Source organism: Podarcis raffonei, chromosome 3 (assembly GCF_027172205.1).
Source record: "Podarcis raffonei isolate rPodRaf1 chromosome 3, rPodRaf1.pri, whole genome shotgun sequence".
NCBI lineage: Eukaryota > Metazoa > Chordata > Lepidosauria > Squamata > Lacertidae > Podarcis > Podarcis raffonei.
Genome location: NC_070604.1, coordinates 78,485,083 through 78,497,501, shown reverse-complemented (window position 1 = coordinate 78,497,501; position 12,419 = coordinate 78,485,083).

Sequence of the window (12,419 nt, the reverse complement as noted above, 5' to 3'; positions counted from 1 at the left end):
GTTGTATTAATCTCACTGTATTCTTGTTGCATATTTCCTGTATATTGATATTGTTGTATGCCACCCCAATCTCTGAGCAATGTGAGATTCCAGGGCTGCCAGGCGCTTATCCAGGATTCAGTGTCCTCAGAATGAGGGACAGCAGAGACTGTTGATAGTATGGTTTATTTACACACATATATACAACCTGAGCCAATGATGGAGGGACTCACAGCATTAATACCCCAAGGCAGTCTTGTTTTTCCCATAGCCACAGCCTTAGATTCAAACAGAAATCAAGCATGGCTCTGTCTCTCCAGTTGCTGCCTGCTTCTAGCCCAGCTCACAGACATAACTCTGCTTTAGTCATTCTAACTACCAGCCAATTGAGGGACGAGGCCCCCCCATCTGCCCTCTTCCTTTGTTACCTTTAAGACCCATACTTAGGGGGCTATTGTCAAGAAGGCGGCCTGGTTATTTCAACGATCAAGTCCTTGCTGGATCCAGGAACTAGAAGAGACTCAGATATACAGCCTACCCACCACTGCCTGCGCCCCAAATCGTGCTCTCAACACTATGTACTTGTATTGTTCACTGCATGGGAGCCTTTCCACTAAAAATGGTATACAAATAAACCATGTTTTTAAAGTTTGGGCTGGCATTCTGGTGCTGTGGATGTGGCAAAACCTGCACATCCATGAGCAGTATTGATTCTGCAACAAACTCTCCGGGAAGCATCCTTACGGTAATGCAACTGCATGTGGCTGCTACTTGTGGGACCATACATAGGGGATATTGAGCCCAAGATCCTTTTGAACAATAAGAAGAGTCTCTTACCTTCATGAAGAAGACCCTCACCTAGAGGAGAAGTGAGTTTCATAAACATAATAAATAAATGATTGTATCACACCAGACATAATATTTTCCCCTGCTACCTTTTGATAGTTATTTGAACAACCCCTGCCCTTTGAAAAGGCCAGTCCTTGAGGCACCATCTTCTATGAAAGACTCCTCCTCCTTGGGCACCCCAGAGCAGCCATTACAGATCTTGAAATTACCCCCTCAAAAGCATCCAGTCCAGTTTTTGCTATTAACTCCATCTCTAATGACCACAGTCTTTGGTTTCTTTAGATTTTCTTGGTATCGGTCACTATGTGTCACATGATGGCCACATTAAAAAAATCATTCTGTGGAAGATCAAATCACTGCTATTAAAGTGGGGTGGGAGTGGTCAAGTATAGGACTGGTGAAACATCATGGGAGGGGTGGCAGTCCTCCCTGGCTTATTTCATGAACATAGGACACCAACAAAGCATGGTGGTAAAACCTAGGAAGCTGCCTTATAGCAATTTAAACTACTGCTCTTTCTAGCTCAGCATTGTCAATACTGACTGACAGTGGCACTCCAGGGTTTTTGAAAGGAATTTTGGCCAGTCCTACATGAAAATTCTGGGACTGAACGTGGGACCTTTTCCATACACTCCCCCTTGGTGTGGTGGTTGTGCTCTTGGTCCTATCATCATCCCTGGCAGTACAAGTGCCCGTGTTGTTAGAGCCTGTCACATGCTTAGGCAGGTATCCCAGCTACATCCCTATCCAGATTCAGTTTCTGGTGTTCGTGCTGTGAGAGCCTCCTGTTTGGATTACATTACTGTGTTGCCTGTGGAACTGCCTTTGAAAGTGGTCCAGAAATTTCAGCTGGTGCAGAACATGGTGGGGGAGACAGTTAAAAGGGACTAGGGAATATGGACACATTACTTGAGTGTTTTCTCACCTCCGTTGGATTTCAGTTTGTTCCAGGCCCAATTCAAAGTGCTACAAAGCCCTACACAACTTTGGACCTCAGTACCAAAAGGAAACCTCTTCCTATTATTGTGAGTTGGGGGGGTGGTGGTGGTGGCGGCGGCTCCCTAAACCCAAGGAATTAATAAATGGTAGGATTTTGATTATTTGAAGAGGAAAATGCAGGCCAGTAGAAAAATACGAGCTAAGCTTCCTTTCTAAACCAGTTCCACACTTGGAATAGAGGCATTAACATGGCAAAAGGTGTTGATGGCCCATCTAAGAGGAATCTTGGGCCTTGGCAGACAGAGGTTGCCAAGGTGATGGGGTGTGTGAGAGAGACGGGAAGGGGAAATAGTGTTTTTAGCAAGGTATGCTGGGAAGAAGATGGGAGAGAACCAAGATAGAGATCCTTTTTAATTTTTGTTTTGTATTAGTATTGGGCATCCCCTAGAGACTTCTTGCATGAACTGACTAAGAAATATAACAAATAAATAAAATAAATAAATGCCACCTAGCTCTGGCTCTTGTCATAAAACACACAAATAATTTTCATCACTGACCACTGGTCACCTGAATGGTGACCATTACCAATTTGCTGCAACCACTTGGAAATTCAAGGAAGGAACAGGGTGTAGGTTTTTGGCTGGCAAGCCTGCCTCTGTCCTCATTGTTTTGGACCTAGGATAGCTAAGTTGGCTCAGAGATCTGGCAGATGCAAATGTTGGTCTCCAACTACTAGGGGTGACTCAAATTGGCAGAGTCCTAGCATCAATCTGTTCCCAGTTCTCCATGTTTCATTTGCAGAATAGAGAGGCTTGGTGGGGAGGCTAACAGCTGCTCCTTCCCAGTTAATACTGCAACCAAAGCTACTCTACCACACAGTGATCGGCACATAGAATTACCTTTTTAAAGCTAAACGGTTCTGGAGTTGGTTCTGTCTGGCATGTCCCAGAATAGTGAGGCAGGCAATAACAAAGAGCAGAAGGCCCACTTACAAAATAAGTTTTGAATTCTTAGCTGTGGGGTGGGGTTGACTCCTGCTAGTTCTCTGTCAAAAGTGCAGAAGATTAAATTCACTGCACCCAGGCTAAATTGGGAATAAATACAGCAAAATCAATGGGTGTTGTTTAGCTTTTAACCGACATGGTAAAAGAATCCAACACCGTGTAATTGCTGGAGATGAGGCTCCCTTTTCCAGCCAAAATGAAATCTCTTTTCAAAATTAGTCTAGTCTCCCCTGATGGTGAGGAAACAAACAAAGCCAATGAATATTGGCTGTGTGACATATTTTTCCAAAGTTAATTTTCAGGATCTTTCCTGATGTCAGTTCCTGGACCATGACATCGTACACGGGAGGCGGTGGTGATTAATGCCTCCTGGTTTGGATAGGGTCACTTGCTCAACAAAGCAGGCAGGCAGCCAAAAAAGGGAGGGAGGGAGGGAGGGAGGGAGGGAGAGGGAGAGAGAGAGAGAGAGAGAGAGAGAGAGAGAGAGAGAGAGGAGCTAAGGCAGGACCCCCCCTCAATCATTCTGTATAATACGTGTTCTTTAATTTCCAGGTGATTTAATATGAAAGCAAAGCGGGAATTACCACTTGCATTTTCCTCTCCTTTTCCCTTTCCACAAAAAGTGTATTAATTTACCTATTTGCTCATCTGACATCATTGCCTGTCAGCCAAGTTTTGTTTTCCTGCAGCAATATTGTAAATAAATGCATTGTCTGTTTATTTAAACTATCATTTCTTCACATTTGAGGTGGGCTGGAGAAGATTAGGTGGGGTAATACTGAACAATTCTATTCACATTTTCTGCCTTCATTTTCCTGAACCCACCCACTCCAAATCACGTGACAAATAAATTGCATAAAATGGCAGCATTAATAGCATTTATTATTTTTTTGCTGAAGAGTTGCTTGACAGATTTTTCAAAGATCTTTTTGCATGAGCCATGCTCAGTAGGTCTCTTGGAAACTGACTTTGAAAAGAGACTTGCTTTTATACTCACTGTAATTTTGTACTCAATGATGCTGTATAAATCTGAGCCAGAAGCAAGATCATTAGATATTTGGGAAGGATGCAGGGCTCAGCAGTAAGGCTTTCCATTGTCATGAAGTGCCAGTGGTATGTTACAGATACCCTCAGGAGACATCCATCTGCACCTTGCACAACAAAGGACTCTCCTATTCTTCCTGAATGATCTGCATCTTTTAAAAAGCTAGTGAAACAGAAATGTGCTATTCATAATTTTATCAATTGGCTATGGGGGCGGGGGGACTACGATCATTGATCTGCCAACTACCTGGAGCTTTTTAACATGTGCCTGATGTTTCAACATTTCCCCCCAAATCATTGATTCCTTCTCCTCCCCTTTGAACAGAACAAAATTGTGCATTAGTACTGTCAAATGAAGTAGGCAAATTTATTTTCTTCTTTTTACACAGATTTTTTTTTTTAAAAAAATTAGGAATATCTTACACCAGGAATTGTCTTCCAATGAAAATGTGGTCTGTTCAGACAAGTCCATAATTCAATGGTCACGAGAGTTGGTACAAAGCAGTGAATAAAATGTTGGACTTGGACCTGGGAGATTTGAGTTGAAATCCCAGCTTAAATTGGAAGCTCCCTTCATGATCTTAGGCCAGTCAGTATCTCTCAGTCTAACCTCTCTCAGGGGGTGCTTGTTTCATTTGTTTGTTTTATGAATTTGTATGCTGCTCAGTTGTCAGAACCTCTAAGCAGTTTATGTGGAATGGAAAATATACATTGAAGTCTGGAGTTCAAAACAAACTGCCCAAAATAAAATCAGTTAAAATATACCTGTAAAAATGCATATCAACTTGACATATCTGGGTAGGCTTTTCTAAACAAAAAGATTCTTGGCAAGTACTAAAAACAATATGAGAGTGTAGGTATTTCCACAGATAAAATGTTATTAAGGTAAAGGTAAAGGTACCTCTGCCCATACGGGCCAGTCTTGCCAGACTCTAGGGTTGTGCGCTCATCTCACTCTATAGGCCGGGAGCCAGTGCTGTCCGCAGCAGTGGCGTAGCGTGGGGGGTGCCAGGGGTGCCGGCCGCACCGGGCGCAACATCTGGGGGGGCGCGAGTCCAGAGGGCCCAGCCGCGTCATGCCCTCGGCCCGCCCCTATTGTCAGAGCAGCCGGCCAGCCTCCGCCTGCTCCTACCTTGCCCACCCGAGGACTGCGGCAGCGCCCGCCCCCGTGGCCACCTACCCCACCCCGCCTCGCCCACTGGCTCGCCTCCCTCGGCCCCGCCTCTCTCCGATGGCCGCGGGGGGTGTCCTGCTTGGCGCCGGCGCCTTTTTTCAGGAGGTAGGGAGGCTGGACGGGGAGGTGGGATCGGAAGCGGGCAGAGAAGGAGGGGAGCTCGTAGCCAAAAGGGCTGCGCCGGCTGGCAAAGGGCCGGGGAAAGTTTGGAGAGGAGAAACGCACTGTCATGATTTCCCAGTGGAAGCAGCAGGATTAGGGATGGCGAAGCGTAATTACGCACGAATTTCGCTGGGTGAGAGCTTCGGGGATCGATCGGCAGAAATGGGAATCAATTGGAATATGAGAAAGCGAGAGAGAGAGGGACCATCATTCATAGGCATAGATTTGTAGGGTTAGGGGGCGCAAATCCACGGGTTAGGGGGCGCAAATTACTTGCCTTGCCCCGGGTGCTGAGAACCCACGCTACGCCACTGGTCCGCAGACACTTCCGGGTCACGTGGCCAGCGTGACAAGCTGCATCTGGCGAGCCAGCGCAACACACGGAACACCGTTTACCTTCCCGCTGGTAAGCGGTCCCTATTTATCTACTTGCACCCGGGGGTGCTTTCGAACTGCTAGGTTGGCAGGTGCTGGGACCGAACGACGGGAGCGCACCCCGCCGCAGGGATTCGAACCGCTGACCATGCGATCGGCAAGTACTAGGCGCTGAGGTTTTACCCACAGCGCCACCCGCGTCCCTCAAAATGTTATTATTTTATTGTTATTGTTATTTGACTGACTGGGTTGTCCCAGCCACTCTGGGTGGCTTCCAATGTATATAAAAACATAATAAAACATTACGTATTATGCCTTGTATAAGCTGGTATTTACACTTCTTAGAGGGCAGGTGGGAATGTGATACGTAAGCATTCGACCTCATACTTCTTGCATGCCTGAGGTTCAAATAAAATGCTAGATCTATTATTTGATCGAAGGATACTTCTCCATGACTGAGCTTGGCAGTTTCTCTTCTAGTGACCATGAGCTCAAATGCCCTCATCTCTAATCCCAAACATGTTACTCTGTGGCGACATGCACCATTCTTCTGTCCTTCACCCAGCTGAAAGCAATCTGCCTGTTGCTTCCCCTTCAGATTCCTTAGAACCAATTGGCACAGGAATATGTGGTCCATCCCACTGAATCTGAGCCTGAATTATCTCCAAACAACCTGGCATCTTTTCAGCAGAGCAAAGTGTGCATTTCTGTGGAAAAGCTCCTCCCATCAAATGGGACATGAGTGGGAAGGAAGAGAGAGAGAGAAAATGACATTAAGCATATTAACACAGAGGCGTACCAAGTATTGCAGCAAGGAAACTGTGATGCTGTAGGTGTGGTGAGGTTAAAATTCCTTCTGGCTGGGATCCCGAGAGGCCCATGCATCTGTCCAAACAAAAAAGGTAGTACCGTAGTTGGTTTGTTGCATATTATTGGCTGCTGTGTCTGAGGGTGGTGACCTTCAGAGAAACTTTTCTTTGGGGTGCAGCTGGAAAGGTTAGTTAAAAAACCCACAGGTACCTGCAAGGTATTTTCTGTAATGCTTTTGGGTCTCAATGACAGTTGGGATAGTTAGAAGGACAAAGGCTAAATTTATAGAGTGTGAAGTTATAAGACCTAGAAGTAAAGCAACAAGCTGGCGAGAGAGTCAGAGCAAAGTTTGAGAGCAATGTTTGATTTCTGTTTGAATCCAAGGCTGTGGCTATGAGAGAAACAAGATCCTTTTGGGGTGTTAATAATATTAATATTATTATTATTAATAATAATAATATTATTATATATTAGTAATATTAATATTATGTTTTATATTAATAATAATAATAATAATAATAATAATAATAATAATAATAATAATAATTAATTTATTATTTATACCCCGCCCATCTAGCTAGGTTTCCCCAGCCACTCTGGATGGCTTCCAACAGAATATTAAAATACAATAGTCCGTCAAACATTAAAAGCTTCCCTAAACAGGGCTGCCTTCAGAGCTTCATCACAGGCTCAGGTTGTATATATGTGTAAATAAACCATATACAGTTTCAGAACAGCCCTATTTATGAACTATTCAGTTTACGAACTCCACAAAACCACAAGTAGTGTCCCGGTTTGTGAACTTTACCTTGGTCTAAGAACGGAATCCAAATGGTGGAAGGCCACCGGCGGTGGGAGGCCTCATTAGGGAAAGCACGCCTCAGTTTAAGAATGGTTTCGGTTTAAGAACAGACTTCCGGAATGGATTAAGTTCGTAAACTGAGATATCACTGTATCAAGAAAACACCACAGTCTCCACTGTTCCTCATTCCAAAAAGGAAACATGAATCCTGGGTAAATGTCTGGAACCCCTGCAATCTCACACCGCTCAGAGACTGGGGTAGCATGCACAGTAGATATTGTCTTCCTTAACTAGCTGCTTTAATCTTACCAACTCATCTTAAAAAACAACACCACATTACCATTACTTACTTACAGAATGACTCCACTATGGACTCAATTTCTCTTTCAGATCTGACCATTATGTTTACTGATCTATATCATGGCATTGCTGGTCTAGTGTCATCCTGTGCTAAAGCTATTTTTTTTCTGAAGCGGGTTCATTTTTTAAAAAAAGAATTAGGAGGTCACTGATACTACTTTGCATATTTTCCATTCTCCGAACACCCTTTCACTCTTACAGATGCACAGATAACATCACTCAGAAAGCAGGGTGAATTATGAGACACGCAGACAGCTATAATCCTTCCTCCAGGGTTGTTCAGAGATATATTTTTTTTGCTGAGTCCAAACCTGTACCACCAGCCTCTTTTGCAATGTGGCTGAAGGGCGAACGAAAGCTCTTTCTGCATTCCAAGGTGCAGGCAACATTTGTGTTACATTTTATACCAGGAAGCCTACATGATGTGGGGGAAATCCCACAGCTCATGTGTTGTTTTTCAGTGGTGGTGGTTTTTCTCCATTTGTCTAGATTATTTGATGTGTTGGGATTAAGGTATTTAGCTGACAGAGCTACAAATGAAATGCCTGCAGGTTTACTGCATGCCATTTGTGTGGTGCTGAGTTACACTATGACCAAGTAGCTCGGAGGTAGGCTAGTGGGACTAGGTAACAACTTCACCTGATCCAATATGTCAATGCAAGCAAAATCAGCAGATGTAATGAAGCTGGTCTTCAAGAAATAATGAAAAAAGTATTCTTATTTGGAAGCAGAAGTTGATTATCTTGAGATGTAGCACAGGACCATTTGAAGATGATACAGGTTACCATGTCCAGCATGACATAAATGATTGGTCTTGGGTGAGCATGTGGTCAGGATTTGGTTCTGGTTGTGATCATTTTGTATGTGACCATATAGTTTTAAGCAGGGAAGGAATAATAAGGAAAAGGAGTATTAGAGTGCAGTTAAGAATGGAGATATATTCTTACTTTTGCTTTCATTGTTCTAGGACAATAATCTTCAACTTTCCCCATGTTGATTAATTCCAAAATAACTGCATTGTCCGCCATGGAAATCAGGTGTTGCAGGAGATTCTAGGGCATGTTCTTGAAAAGACTTCCCCAACCTAGTGCTCTCCAGATATTCTGGACTACAACTTCCATCAGATCCAACCAGCATGGCCAACATCTGAACAGCATCAGGTTGGAAAGGCTATTCTAGGGTGTAGGTAAACTTATGAATGAAGTCTATTATGCTCATCAGGGAAGATGAATGGCAAGTGGAAGGTTGTCTGCTATTGCTGATTTTCAGTTCTCAGTTTTTTTTTCTCCTCTGGAAGCCACTGTTTCAGGACATGTCATGAGGCAGTTTGCCTATGGGTAGAAAATTTTTAAGTTACAATCCTGTCAACACAGATCCTTGCTCACTGCATTAAATCAATATTGCCTTTTTCTCAATAAGGTGTGTGGCTTCCAAGATACCTGAGATTTTGAAGTAATTGGACAACTCATTCAAAAATAAAAAGGCAGCAATTACCTTTTATAGATATCTACTAACAATACACAAGTTCAATATGCAGACTGTAAGAGATGATTGGAATAAAGAATTGGAACTTTCCTTATTACCCAGACAGTGGGAAAATGTATTAGCTTCAATACCTAAGATTTCATTAGATTTAAAATTGAGACTAATACAACAGAAAATAATATTTAGAGTTTATTGGACTCGTTTAAGGTTGTATAAAAATGGGTTAGCTAGGATAGCTCAGTGTTGAAGATGTGGCAAGGACAATGCCTCTCTGAACCACATGTTAGTACAGTGTTCTTTACTTAACAAGTGTTGGGAGAAAGTGCTAGACTGTGTAATTATGACTGTGCAGAAAAAGTTAAATTTTTCAGCGGAGACTATTTTATTGAACTATATACCTGCAGTATGGAAATTATCAATGGGACAACGAAAATGGATTTTCTGTGCCATAATGGTAGCCAAGAAATTGATATTGAGGAATTGGAAAAATAAAGATATGATACTGGACTGACGCTATGACATCACTGACACAGACTCTGTATGGATAAATATGATAACATTTGCAATGAGTTTATACAAAATGTGGTAGGCTATTAGTATTTGCAAAAGCACTAGGACAATAACACTATACCAATTTATACAATGTATGGGAATATCGTCTATACCGGTATATATTTTCCTTTTTTTAATATGTATGTATGTTGTTGTTGCTTTTCTCCCTCTCACTCCCCCCCCCGTATCTCTTTATTTCTTTCAACTGAAATCACCTTAATAAAATATAAATATTAAAAAAGTAAGTCCAAATGTGCCATCACTGTCCCATATCCATGCCTTTTTGCTAGTAGCCCCCTGCTGATGGAATGCCTTCATTGGTGAGGTGGGTGTGTCCCTCTCATTACTAACATTTAGAGTGGATTTTAAAATATTTCTGTTCACCCGGGTTATCTGTTGGCTGAAAGACGTTGTTTTGGGCAACTTTGACATTATTAGTTGTGAGATTATTTGGTTTGTTTGAAAAATGTAGTTTTTAATGTGTTGTTTGTATTACTTTGCTGTTTGTTGCTGGTTTCTCCTTCGGGAGGAAGAGTGGGCTAAGAATCCAGTCAGTGGGTATGGACTGCAACCCAAGTGATGAACAAGTTTTGGCTGCTTCGCAATTTACAGCTTTGTCTTGGTTGCATCCAAAGCCTGTGAAAAACAAATGCCTATGAAATCCACAGTAAAAGAACAAAATAGCCAGCTTCTCCAAGCATCAGATTCCTCCAGGTTTCATCCCAAAGTAGAGAATTCACTTGATTCATGCAGGAAATAACTGTTTAGAAGTTTGAGGAAATGTTACACATTTTACATACCTGCTGTTTGAGCCTTCTGAGTTTCTACACGACAAGCAATTGGCTTGTGTCAACACGCAGCCAACGTGCTGTTTTAACTTTGGGCTTGCTGCAAGATCCCAGCTTCCATTTTTATTAGAATGTATAAGGCGTCTTTCACAGAGGAAAAATGATGATAGGTACAGGAGAAACTGTGCTTCATTTAGACATTTTACACTTTGGAATTGTCTTTGGCTATATTCTGTAATTTGCTCTCTGCAGGCCCAAAGTGCATCATGGCTTTCAGACTTCAGCTCAGTGTGGCATCAATTACTTCAGTCTTCCAGGAAGGGCAGTCACACTCACTCCATTTGTCCTCCCCATGTCTCCCAGGTTTCCTGCTATGAGAACACTGCAAATTATTGAAGCGCAAAGGCTAACCTTGCCAGAAAATAAAAATTTAACCTGTTCCATTTACTTCAGCTGAAAAAACCAGCCACAAAAAATAAAATAAAAAATGCCTAGCTTAGCTCTTTTTCTCAGAACATTGGGCAAATAGCATTAAAACCATAGGAACATCAGAGCCCAAAGGCCCATCTAGTTCTGTATCTTGTTCTCACAGTGGCCAACCAAATGCCTAAGGGAAACCCACAAGCGGAACATTAATGCAACAACACTCTCCCTACTTCCTGAGTCCCAGCATTCAGAAGCATACTGCCCTTGACAGTGTAGGCAGAACACAGCCATTATGGCAAGAAGTATCCACAACAAATATCTAAAGCTCATGGCTTTCTGCATATAATCTCGAGAATTGTAGTTTGTTAAGAGTATTGGGAACTGGAGCTCTATGACAGGTAAATTATCCATTTTTCTATTCTCTTCACAGAGAATGGTCACTCTAAGTGCCCTCAGCATCAATCCATTTTAGAGGAGAGCTCAGAGAACACATCAATCAATCAATCAATCAATCAATCAATCAATCAATCAATCATCTATCTATCTACACCTCCTTTGACTTTTTAGTCCGAGTGTGTCACAATAACCATTGAGCAAAAAACATGGTCAGGAAATTTGGTGTTCCCTATTATGTTCAGAAGGGACGCGGGTGGCGCTGTGGGTAAAAGCCTCAGCGTCTAGGGCTTGCTGATCGAAAGGTCGGCGGTTCGAATCCCCGCGGCGGGGTGCGCTCCCGCTGCTCGGTCCCAGCGCCTGCCAACCTAGCACTTCGAAAGCACCCCCGGGTGCAAGTAGATAAATAGGGACCGCTTACCAGCGGGAAGGTAAACGGCGTTTCCGTGTGCGGCTCTGGCTCGCCAGAGCAGCAATGTCACGCTGGCCACGTGACCCGGAAGTGTCTGCGGACAGCGCTGGCCCCCGGCCTCTTGAGTGAGATGGGCGCACAACCCCAGAGTCTGTCAAGACTGGCCCATACGGGCAGGGGTACCTTTACCTTTACCTTTATTATGTTCAGAGAACTAGATGGCACTTGTAGTGTTATTTAAAGGGGATGTGATAAACGTTTTTCCATCCAAATGCATCATTCCCTGATGTATTGTTTAAAAAATCCTTTGATAGGATTTAATTATTGGATTCCAGAAAAATTGCATCCACACTATTTTCTCTAGTATTTGATCCCTTATTCTCTTTCTTGATAAGTCAGATGTTGTTTGTCCCATTGCAGTCACATTCTGTCCCATGTGTTTAAGGGACTGGTTTGTGTTGATTTTTGAAGCCTCTGTCACAGTGATAGCACAAAGTTTCTGGTAGGAACTGACATAGTGCTATTACCTCACCTCTTTGGAGGTGTGGCTTTTGATGAGCTGTGTGATAAGAGTAGAACGCTGTCATCACTCTTTATTACATGTTTGCCTATTGACAATTAACCTGCCCTAATATGACATCCTACTGCTGCAGAGTTCTTGCGACTGAACCTGCAGCAAGTCCCAGAACATGTTTCAAGATGAAATGAGGTGCAATTGACGGATATCTTGTCAATATATCTTGTCAATTGAGAGCCAGTGTGGTGTAGTGGTTAAGAGCGGTAGTCTCATAATCTGGGGAACCGGGTTCGCGTCTCCGCTCCTCCACATGCAGCTGCTGGGTGACCTTGGGCCAGTCACACTTCT